We start from the raw sequence: 11,936 nt of genomic DNA, 5'->3' as shown, positions 1-11,936 counted from the left end.
ATACTTTCATTTTAATTGCTTTGCGATACATATTATTGAACTGTGAATAAAAGCTATGTTTTGTAACCATTTTATGAAATGAATACAAACACTAAAACTGATATTATAACCTTGTTTAAACAAACTGGACACAAGTACAAACTTATTCTACACCGAGTTTAAACCGAAAATCCCTTAGCTTTGGTAACTAGTAACTATCAGTTTATGAACTGGTGGGCGCGAATAGTTGTATATGGATCCATAGGGCTTGACATCCCCGTCTGTTCCAGGTATAGAGACCCTAGCCTGAACTATAAAACAGACGTATGCTATTTGAGTTTATGAAATGACCCGTCCAAATCCATATGGACGATTCCATTACATCTGGTCCCAGTGCGAGGTACTGACGAACGACTCCAAGTAAAGTCTTTAAAATGAGCAAATGCACAGCGGAAGATTTCTTTAATACCTGAGAATAAACATACTTAAAAGTGTCAACCAAAAGGTTGGTGAGTTCATAGGTTTGTCATAAATATCATTTCAATCATTTTAATAGGCCACAAGATTTCATTTAATTAAATGCGCAGGATAATCATCTGCAAAATAAAAATCATTCATACGCTGGAGCGACTGGAATTCAATAATAATGATATACATGCAACATAATTTAAGATCTCTTCAGATATCCGGTATACACAATAATAATTAAGATCTCTTCGGATATCCGGTATACACAATAACACATCAGTCCTAAATACATCAGTCGTAGAATGTCATTTTATGAAATTGTGCCTATTTTGTAAAACATTTGTAAAAGTTGCACATGCATTCTCAGTCCCAAAAATATATTGTAAAGAGTAAAAGGGAGCAAATGAACTCACAATACTGTATTTTGTAGTAAAAATACATATGACGACATTGAACAAGTGTAAGGTTGGCCTCGGATTCACGAACCTATATTAATTATGTATTTTTATATGTTGGTCAATATTTGTCTAATAATTTAAGTCAAGTCATAGTGTACCACAATCCTAATGCTCGAGACTAATACGCAAAAATCAACAAAAGTCAGTTTGACTCAAAAATGTTTTCCAAAATTTATACATGATTAATATATACTTTATATATCGTCGCTTTATATTTTTAAATAATTTAAAAAGATTTACTAGAGAAAATAATATAATTCTTTTATTAATAAATATAATTAAGTGTTACTAACCTTAGTTTAATTATAATAATACTAATAATAATAAAAAAAATACAATTTTTAATGATAATACTTTTTAATGATAATAATAATAATAGTTTAATAAAAAAAAACTAGAATGACGATAATAACGACGATAATAATAATCATTTTTAATAATAATATTAAAAATTCAATTGACTATATCTTCTAATCCGTTCATCGAACCCATTCGACATCTAAAGGAAAAGTTCTTAATTTTTCGCTAGCTTTCCAACGACATGCATATCTTATACCTTATCTCAACCGCAGGTGTAACTAATTTGAGATTCAACATAACCTAAATTAAATATATATCAAAAGTACAAGCATGCATAATCCTATATACTCGAGCACTAGTCATGGGTACACTAATGATATATAAAAATTAAGTTATGAGTGCTCACGTATCAATATTGAGATTCAATATTGCAGGAAAGGTACGTAGACGCGACGGAGATGATAAACACTAAATTGACCTCACGAGCATACCCTCGAACATTACCCATCACCTCCATAGCTAAACCCATAATTTCCTTAGTCCCATCCCACTCGAGAAACTCATTTTGAAAATACACGAGCAGAACCTCGTCGTAGTATTTTATGTATAATACTAATAATATCTTGAAATAATACGGAGTAAATATATATATGTAAATCGATTGAGAGAGTTTAGAGAAAAATATTTTCAAGTTCTTTATGAAATAATGAAACATATTGAATTCTATTTATAATAGATTTTTGAATTATTAAAGTGAATTATTAAAGTATGAATTATTAAAGTGAATTATTAAAGTATGAATTATTAAAGTGAATTATTAAAGTATAAATTATTAAAGTGAATTATTAAAGTATGAATTATTAAAGTGAAATATTAAAGTATGAATTATTAAAGTTAAAGTAAAGTAAAAGTAAAGTTAAAGTAAAGTAAAAGTATAAAACTATGTACGTATAATACGCGTATAAATATATATATAATATTCATGTGCATAGTTGACTTGTAATTTTAGTTTCGTTAACTTGTACATTGATGATCGGTTTATGTCTCGATTCCGGTTTTTCGAACGTTTTCTCGTATGCTTTGAAATCTTGTACTTTACGTTTCGCGACGTGTACCTTTATCAATAATTAGACTTAATTCACCCATAATTTATATTACTTGAAATGTAACTTATACATTTGAGTGTTTTGGTCATTTGCTTCTATAAATCATCGTCTCGTTATTTATTAATATATAATTAATAATATTATCAAAACGTTTTATATCTAAATTAATATTACATTTTTATCACATTGTAAAATATAAATGTTTTCCTTTAGAAATATAAATTTGTACATATTATATATAGTTGAAATATTTATTTAATAATATAACATTTAGTTTTTTTAAAAGTAACTATATTTCAAATTTCATTATATATAATTTAAAATCATTTAAATATTAGAAATTGTTATATCACATAACGTTTACACTTTAAAACTTAAATTGATATAATTCATTTATGTACCAGCATTTCACAAGTTAAATCAACTTATTGAAATATCAATCAAATCACTTAATGTTTTATTAACATTTATCAATTTATTATACACACATATGTATGCATATATACATATCTATTTTCAAATAATGTTCGTGAATCGTCGGGAATGGCCAAAGGTTAATTGAATGTATGATAACAATTCAAAATTTTTGAGACTCAACATTACAGACTTTGCTTATCGTGTCGGAAATATCAATTCATATGAAGATTCAAGTTCAAATTAAGTCGAAATTTTCCGGTCCGTTACAGTACCTACCCGTTAAAGAAATTTCGTCCCGAAATTTGGCAGAGGTCGTCATAGCTAACAACAAGAATGTTTTCATGACGAGTACGAGTCAATAAATAGAGTTTTATCACAATCGGGTGATGTGGATAAAACAATTCGATTTCGAGAAGAGTACGAGTGAAGCTTATCACAAAAGAGTGAAATGAAGAAGTTAAAAATTCGTTTTAACTTTTGACGTAGTCAAAATTGATTTCAGGAATTCAAGGGATTTGAAGAAATCTTTGTAATCTATATAAGATTCGATTCTTCGGTAATTACGGAAATTAGGATTTTCTTCGATTAGATACGTAATCTGCCTCGATTGTTATGTCGGATATTTCACTATAAATTAACCTCTTCTGTTTCCTTTATTTTCATCACTCCTATAATTTCTTCCTTAATCCATTCTTTCAAAGATTGTGAAAATGCTCAATCCAGTTCTAGTTCTGAATATTATTCTGGTCATTGTAACCATCATTCTTCTTTTCCAACTGTCACCAGAAGAATCCGTTTACTTCTATTATGCCCTAGGGATTATTGTATTCCTGATCCTCCCGTGTCTTTATCTTGCTATACGTATTGATATACACGGTTTGTAATTTATGTGTTGCCGTCGGGTTTATATCTTTCCTTATATTTCGGAGTCCCTGTTTCTGTCTTTTTATAGTCATTGACATCCATAGTTAATGCCCTCTTCTATTTGCTGCAACTTATACTCCCATTTCTGTTTCGGAGCTTCATGCGTTTGTTTTCTCTGCTTGCCATCAAGCGTAGCAAGTACCGGTCCAGAATTCGTAGGTTTGGATCTCAGGATGAACCTAGTTAATGTTCTAAGAAAGAAATGGTGATAGCACGATTTGATTTGTCAAATTTACCAGAAGTCAAGGAAAAGATAGAACTATCAAGAAAATATGTTCTTGATATGTTTAAAGATTAGGTAGAATGTAAGAGTCGTGTAACATGACACGTGATGACGGTACTGTGAATCATTACGTTCCATTAAAAACTCAACATGACTTACTGTAATATAACCACGTTGATCAGGCGTCATTATATTATACTAACTCATGCATCAATTTCCAACACTACTTCAAATTCATTCATAATTTAAACTAGAATTTGTAAGAAGTTTAGAAACTAACAGTTTCTTTTTATGATGTAACATAGATAGCGCGGAGAGGTAATTAATATCGGATCAAAATAGTTATGAAGGTTTCTTCAGAAATATTGAAGATATATATAATGAAAGATACGATGGTATCTTAGAATTTTAGAATCAAAGTGTGATGAAGAAATTCATTTACAATGATTTAGAATAAATAAGGAGCAAGGTATTCGCTGAAGATTTCATCAGAAATAGAATCATCAGAATTCTTTATGTACAAGTTTAGTCCTTGTGATCAGTCTCCTTCATGGTTTGCTCAATCCGTTTTTCAGTACCAATATTTCTGAGCTTTTTCAGCATGCTAATCTTTATTATCAAACTTTTGACTGTTAAAGTCGTCTTCAGTTTTCACTGCTTCATCAGCTTTTTCAAAACTCAAAGAACTGATTCGTAGGCTAGAGTGCTTTTCAGAAATTTAGAATTGAAGTTCATAAGTCCAGGAGATAGACGTTATATGTAGAAATATAACTATTGACGTAGGAGCGCTGCGAAATTCGAGAGTTAATGATTGATGATTCCTGGTGTTTGGTATGATAATTATTGTTACAAGATGTAGATGAGCACATGATGGGGTTTCTATAAGTAAGTATGGTGATTTTTCGGAGAGATTTAAGCCGAAGAGTAATGAGATTGTTGGTAAGTCTGTTGTTAATATGGTGGCATGTAAAAGGTTCTCCGGTAACAATAAAAGAGCAAATATATGTATCACGGTTGTAATAAAGTTGATCCGAAAAGTCGAATTTGACTTGCTGGAGCTGTGACAAAACTAGCTATTTCGAAATGGAATTGAAAAGTTATTTTCGGTAATAACAACGCCGGAGGAGCTAACACAGATACTTGTTAAACTTTTACTTAGGTTCCGAGAGTTTTCCAAGTGCATAACTGTCACGACCCGGAAATTTCTGACCAAATTTAAAATTAATCTTTACATGATAACACTATTCCGACATGATAAGCAATGAATTTTGACAAGTTTTAAAACTTTTGAAAAGGGTTTTTACATAAACATTTGACCACCCAGTTTGTCCGACGATTCACGAACGTCATAACTTGTTTTAATTGATTAATTGTGTATATATATATATATATATATATATATATATATATATATATATATATATATATATATATATATATATATATATATATAACTTGAAAATATGATAATTAAGTATCTCATTAACTATATTAACAATAGTTGGGATACATAAATTGAGACTACTGACTTAAGGATTTCGAAACGATATATATATGTAACGTTTAACGACGTAATAACTCCTAAGTTAAAATGAATATATATGTATTGTATTAAGAAGTATTAATACATACTTAAAAGACTTAAATACTTAAGTTAACATACTTATAGTTATTAAAGATAGCAACATTCGTATTCCAATTCGTTTTTATCAAATATTCTACTCGTATTTATGCGGTATTTATACGTGTATTATACGCAGCTTCTAGAAGTATTTACTATTGGTATATACCAATAGAAATATGCATTAATGGAATAATATGTCATCCATGACCTAATCAATTTAATATGTCATGCATGACTTAATACATTTTAACTTATCTTAGATATTTTTCACTAAAAACCAAATTTACAAGCCTATAAATAAGCACCATTTCTAACTCATTTTTACACATTCATTTTCCAAATTTTACTTACAATTTTCACACACACTTGCAAGAACTCTCTCATTCTTTGTTCTACTACTTTATTCCAGCAACTTTACATTCTAAACTTGAGGTAAAAACTCTACTTCAACTCTTGTTCAATACATATGTTTATAGCTATCTATATAAGAGTTTATAAACTAGAACATAGTTTAGTTGATTCTAAACTTGTTTGAAAAACTAATCTAATCTTTCTAACTTAACTCTAATAACACTTATTTACATGTATTATGATGTTATATTAAGTTAATATAAGAACTTATAACTTGTACATATGAAGAACACCTTGAAACTTAACATATATCGTTTAATCTCCATTCGGTAAAAAGCGGGCTGTTTTGGGTTGGGAATTAAAAACCTATCTTAGACTTTGAGTTCGAGTCTAAGACTTTGGAAATATGTTAATATATGTAAATAAAACTTCCAGTAATTTTTTTCATGATTTTAGACAAAGTGGAAGTATTTTATCAAAAATCATATATCGGGTGGATGCCGGGATTTTTCCAAATCTGACCACTGGCACAAAAAGAGGGTAAAACTCTAAAAATTACTACTTAGGCTGAACTTTTCGAATTGGTTTTGAAAAATTAACTTCTTAAGGAATCCATAGCAATTTGATTCACTTTAAACGGAGTTGTAATGAATATTTGGCGAGCAAAACAAAATCTGCTAAAATTAACTTTATATGGACGAAATTTATATTAACCATATCCTTGCTAACTTTTCCTATATCCTATATATATTTGGACATGTTATCATTAGTATAACAAAATATTATAATCTTGGTTAATTCCGAGATTGTATATATATAATAATCTTAGTACGTTCCATGACAATACGTATACAATACGTTCGGATAAATCGAAAGACACCATGTACACAATACGTCTGGGTTAATTCTAAGACAATACGCGTACCATGGGTCATGATTGAGTCTATAACAATACGTATACAATACGCCGTGGGGTAATTCTAAGATTATATATACATACCGATTATTGGACTGTTGGACTATTGGACTATATTTGGACAACTAACAAAGGACTACTAACACGAAAATGTTAAAAATTAATATATAAGTATTCTATGAACTTGCTTTATTTTATTCATATGTCGTATTATTATTTGAATCATTATTATTGTTATAGGTTCGTGAATCCAAGGACGACGGCCATATTTTTAATAAGTTAAAAACTTATTATTTTTCTATTTTACTACCGTGAGTTTCATTTGCTCCCTTTTTAATTGCTTTTGCAATATATATTTTTGGGCTGAGAATACATGCGCTGTTTTATAAATGTTTTACGAAATAGGCACAAGTACTAAAACTGATTCTATGTGGGTTTAAACCAGAAATATACCCTTAGCTTGGTAACATTAAACTACTTGTCTATGTACGGTAGGCGCGAATCCTAAAGATAGATCTATTGGGCCTGACAAACCCCATCCTGACTATGGGATGCTTTAGTACTTCGAGGTTATTTTAAACACACCTGATCTGGTGTACTTCAGAGGGTAAAACATGAACGTTAAGGCTTGTTACCGGGTGCCTACAACTTATAGAATACTTTTATACACTTGCGAGTGTACAGATATTTATAAACTGAAATCTTGTGATCTATTACTGAAATTTATTATTATTGAAATCGTTGTTACGATAAACTATGAACTCACCAACCTTTTGGTTGACACTTTTAAGCATGTTTATTCTCAGGTATTAAAGAAATCTTCCGCTGTGCATTTGCTCATTTTAAAAATAGTACTTGGAGTCGTACATGGCATATTTCAAAAAGACATTGCATTCGAGTCATTTGAGTTCAGAAAGACTGTTATTAAATAAATGACAGGTTTAGTCATTTATGTTTGGGATGAACATGTTTATAGCACCGGTATATTGTGGATGTAATTTGAGATGGTATGCATACCTGTCAACTTTCGTTGAAATAAAAGTTTGTCTTTTAAAAAATGAATGCAATGTTTACAAAAACGTATCATATAGAGGTCAAATACCTCGCAATGAAATCAACTATTGTGAATCGTTTATAATCGGTATGAACGGGTCCTTTCAGTTGGTATCAGAGCGTTGGTCTTAGCGAACCAGATTTTGCATTAGTGTGTCTAACCGGTTTTTTTTAGGATGCATTAGTGAGTCTGGACTTTGACCGTATCTGCATATTATAAGTTTTGCTTATCATTCCTTGTCGGAAATTACCTGCTTATCATTTTTAATCTAGACACGTTTTACTGCAATTATTGCATAGATAGTGTATAGACATATTCATATCTTATGATATCTATCACAGTAGACTTTGCCTGACATCTTCCGTAAATTCTTTCATAACTTATGGGATTTTGGTATTAAATATACATATGTAAATTATGTATTAAGAATATCAATCTAAGTCCTAAATCTTTTTCATATCAACAATCATTTCTCTGATCGTGTAAGGCGGATCCTTTACAAAGCTCGAGTTCATCGGATTCTAAAAGCTATTTCGATATGGAATTTCATTTAAGCTCCGAGAGCAGTTTAACCGGAATGAACCAACCAATTAGTCATCACCTTTTCTGGATGAATTGGGGGTGGGTTCGTGGATGAATCAATCAATTTAGACAAGAAGAAGGCGATCCCTTTCATGAAGCTAATTCGCCTCTCGGTGGAGAACATGAGGCACTTACCGACGAACCCGTTCGTAACACCATTTTCTCTCTCCTTTCCAGGATATGCCGCCACGAGTATAATATTACTAATATTATTGAGGCTATCCGACTTTTACTCCGTATCTTGCATGGTGAATTATTTAGTAAAAAAAAAAAAAAGTTTTTACTGTCATGGAAAGCAAAACTTCATTAGCAAGTGCATCCTACATCATTTCATTCCCTTTATAAAGCTCTTGACCTCTCTTTTTTATTCAAGAAACTTTAAACATCTTCTTTCACAATACAAAACAAAACAAATTCTCATCATCTATACTCACATCAAACCGCCACCAGCACCAGCAGCAACAATACCAGCAACATCACAAGCCGCATTACGAGCATCAACATCATACGCACCGTAGACACCAAGGAATACCAATAACAATGAATGATGAAGTATTGATTCATAACTTCATTGGAGAAATATTCTGCGGAGAATATGTAATTTCTAAACTTTTAGAGATTATTTATTCTAGGTCTAACCATAAATCAGATGAGATTAATATTATATTAATTCATTAAATCCATTATTACATCTGAAGAAGATATATATGTACGTATATCTTCATAATGATTGTAATAAAAATTCTTTTGTACAAACTGTTAATGATGAGAATATTTTAACGGGTAGGTAAATACCCTAGAAATATATAGATTTCACATTAATATGTTACACTGTACATTCTTCGATTCTGATTCGATAATCATTGACTATACTCATTTCTCTTATGACGATATACATTCTTTCAAAACTCAGGGCAACCAGTTCCATACGAACTCGATTACAAATTCGGATTTTGACAAGATCGGAATCCAAATCAAGATTTAATAGAAGACATCACTCTTAGATTCCTACATCTTTCAAACTATATTTTGACTTCAAAACTGTATGAGAACATCACAGTTATTCATAAAACCCAGCAAAAGTATTCTTATCATTCAAAATTCTAGAACATCACATATTAACGATTACAATCTGCGGTCAAACCTTTTATGATTCTTGAAAACACCTCAATCAAGAGGATGAACCAGTCGCACTTTATTTACGGAAGGAAAAAGTTATGCATATAGTTATGCACTTGAAAAACTCTCGGAACCTAAGAAAAAGTTTAACACGTATCTGTGCTACCTCCTTTGGCATGGTTATTACCGAAAATAACTTTGCAATTTCTTTTCAAAGTAGTCAATTTTGTCACAGCTCCAGCAAGTCAACTTCGACTTTTCGGATCAACCTTATTATAACCTTCATACATATATTTGCTCTTTTATTGTTACCGGGGAACCTTTTATATTCCACCTTATTACCAATAGACATACCAACAACCTCGTTACTCTTCGGCTTAAATCTCCCCGAAAAATCACTATATTTATTTATAGAAACCCCATCTTTGCACATCTGCAACTTGTAACGATAATTATCATACCAAACACCGGGAATCATCAATCACTAACTCTCGAACTTCGCAACGCTTCTACGTCAATAGTTATATTTTTACATATAACGTCTATCTTCTGGATTGATGAACTTCAATTATGAATTTCTGAAAAGCACTCTAGCCTACGAATCAGTTCTTTGAGTTTTGAAATAGCTGATGAAGCAGCAAAAACTGTAAACGACTTTAACAAGTCAAAAGTTTGATAATAAAGAATGGCATACTGAAAAAGCTCAGAAAATTTGGAACTGGAAAACGGATTGAGCAAACAATGAAGGAGACTGTAGATAAATCACAAGGACTAAACTTGTACATAAAGAATCCTGATGATTCTGTTTCTGATGAAATCTTTAACGAATACCTTGCTCCTTATTTATTCTAAATCATTGTGAATGAATTTCTTCATCACACTTTAATTCTAAAATTCTAAGATATCATCATAAATATCCTCAATATTTCTGAAGAAATATTCATAACTATTCTGATCCGATATTATTTATCTCTCCGCGCTACCTGTGTTACATCATAAAAAGGAACTGTTTTAGTTTCTAAATTTCTAAAAATCTCGGGTTTAAATTATGAATGTTTTTGAAGTAGTGTTGGAAATTGAAGCATGAGTTAGTATAATATAATGATGCCTGATCAACGTGGTTATATTACAGTAAGTCATGCTGAGTTTCTAATGGAACGTGATGATTCACAGTACCATCATCATGTGTCATGTTGCACGATTCTTTCATTCTATTTAACCTCTAAACATATCAAGAAAATATTTCTCTTGATGATTCGGTCTTTCCCGTAACTTCTGGTAATTTAACAAATCCGATCGTGCTATTACCTTTCCTTTCTACTTTGTATAGTATGATCATTCGAAACTACATATCTACTAATTCTGAACCAGTACTTGCTATGCTTAATGGCAAGCAGAGAAAACAAACGCATGAAGCTCCGAAACAGAAATGGGAGTATAAATTGCAGCAAATAAAAGAGGGCATTAACTGTGGATGTCAATGATTATAGAAAGACAGAAACAGGGACTCCGAAATATAAGGAAAGATATAAAGCCTGATGGCAACACATAAATTACAAACCGTGTATATCAATGCGTATAGCAATATAAAGACACAGGAGAATTAAAAACACTATAATCCCTAGAGCATAGTAGAAGTAAACAGATTCCTCTGGTGGTAGTTGAAAAAGAAGGATAATTGTGGCAATAGTCAGGATAATGTCAAGAACCAGAGCTGGATTGAGCATCTTCACAATCTTTAGAATAGGAATTGAGGAAGAGAAGAAAGGAGTTGAGAAAAATAAGGAAACGGATGAGGTAAATTTATAGTGAAATATCAAACATAGCAAATCGAGGCAGATTACCGCATTTAATTAAAGAGGATCATAATTTCCTTAATTACCGAAGAATCAAATCTTATACAGATTACGAAGATTTTCTTTAAATTCCTTGAATTCCAGAAATCAGCCGTGATTACGTCAAAAGATAAGACGAATCTTTATTTTCCGCATTTCACTATTTTGCGATAGCTTCACTCATACTCTTCAGGTAATCGAACTGTCTTATTCAAATTACTCAATGGTAATAAACTCTATTCCACTCGTATTCTTCATGAGAATATTTTTGTTGTCAACAATGACGACCTCAGCCAAATTTCGGGACGAAATTTCTTTTAACGGGTAGGTACTGTCACGACCCGGAAATTTCTGACCAAATTTAAAATTAATCTTTACATGATAACACTATTCCGACATGATAAGCAATGAATTTTGACAAGTTTTAAAACTTTTGAAAAGGGTTTTTACATAAACATTTGACCACCCAGTTTGTCCGACGATTCACGAATGTCATAACTTGTTTTAATTGATTAATTGTGTATATATATATATATATATAACTTGAAAATATGATAATTAAGTATCTCATTAACTATAT

Source organism: Rutidosis leptorrhynchoides, chromosome 1 (genome assembly GCF_046630445.1).
Source record: "Rutidosis leptorrhynchoides isolate AG116_Rl617_1_P2 chromosome 1, CSIRO_AGI_Rlap_v1, whole genome shotgun sequence".
Lineage (NCBI taxonomy): Eukaryota > Viridiplantae > Streptophyta > Magnoliopsida > Asterales > Asteraceae > Rutidosis > Rutidosis leptorrhynchoides.
The sequence above is the reverse complement of the archived record's forward strand: the minus strand, read 5'-3'. Positions refer to the sequence as shown.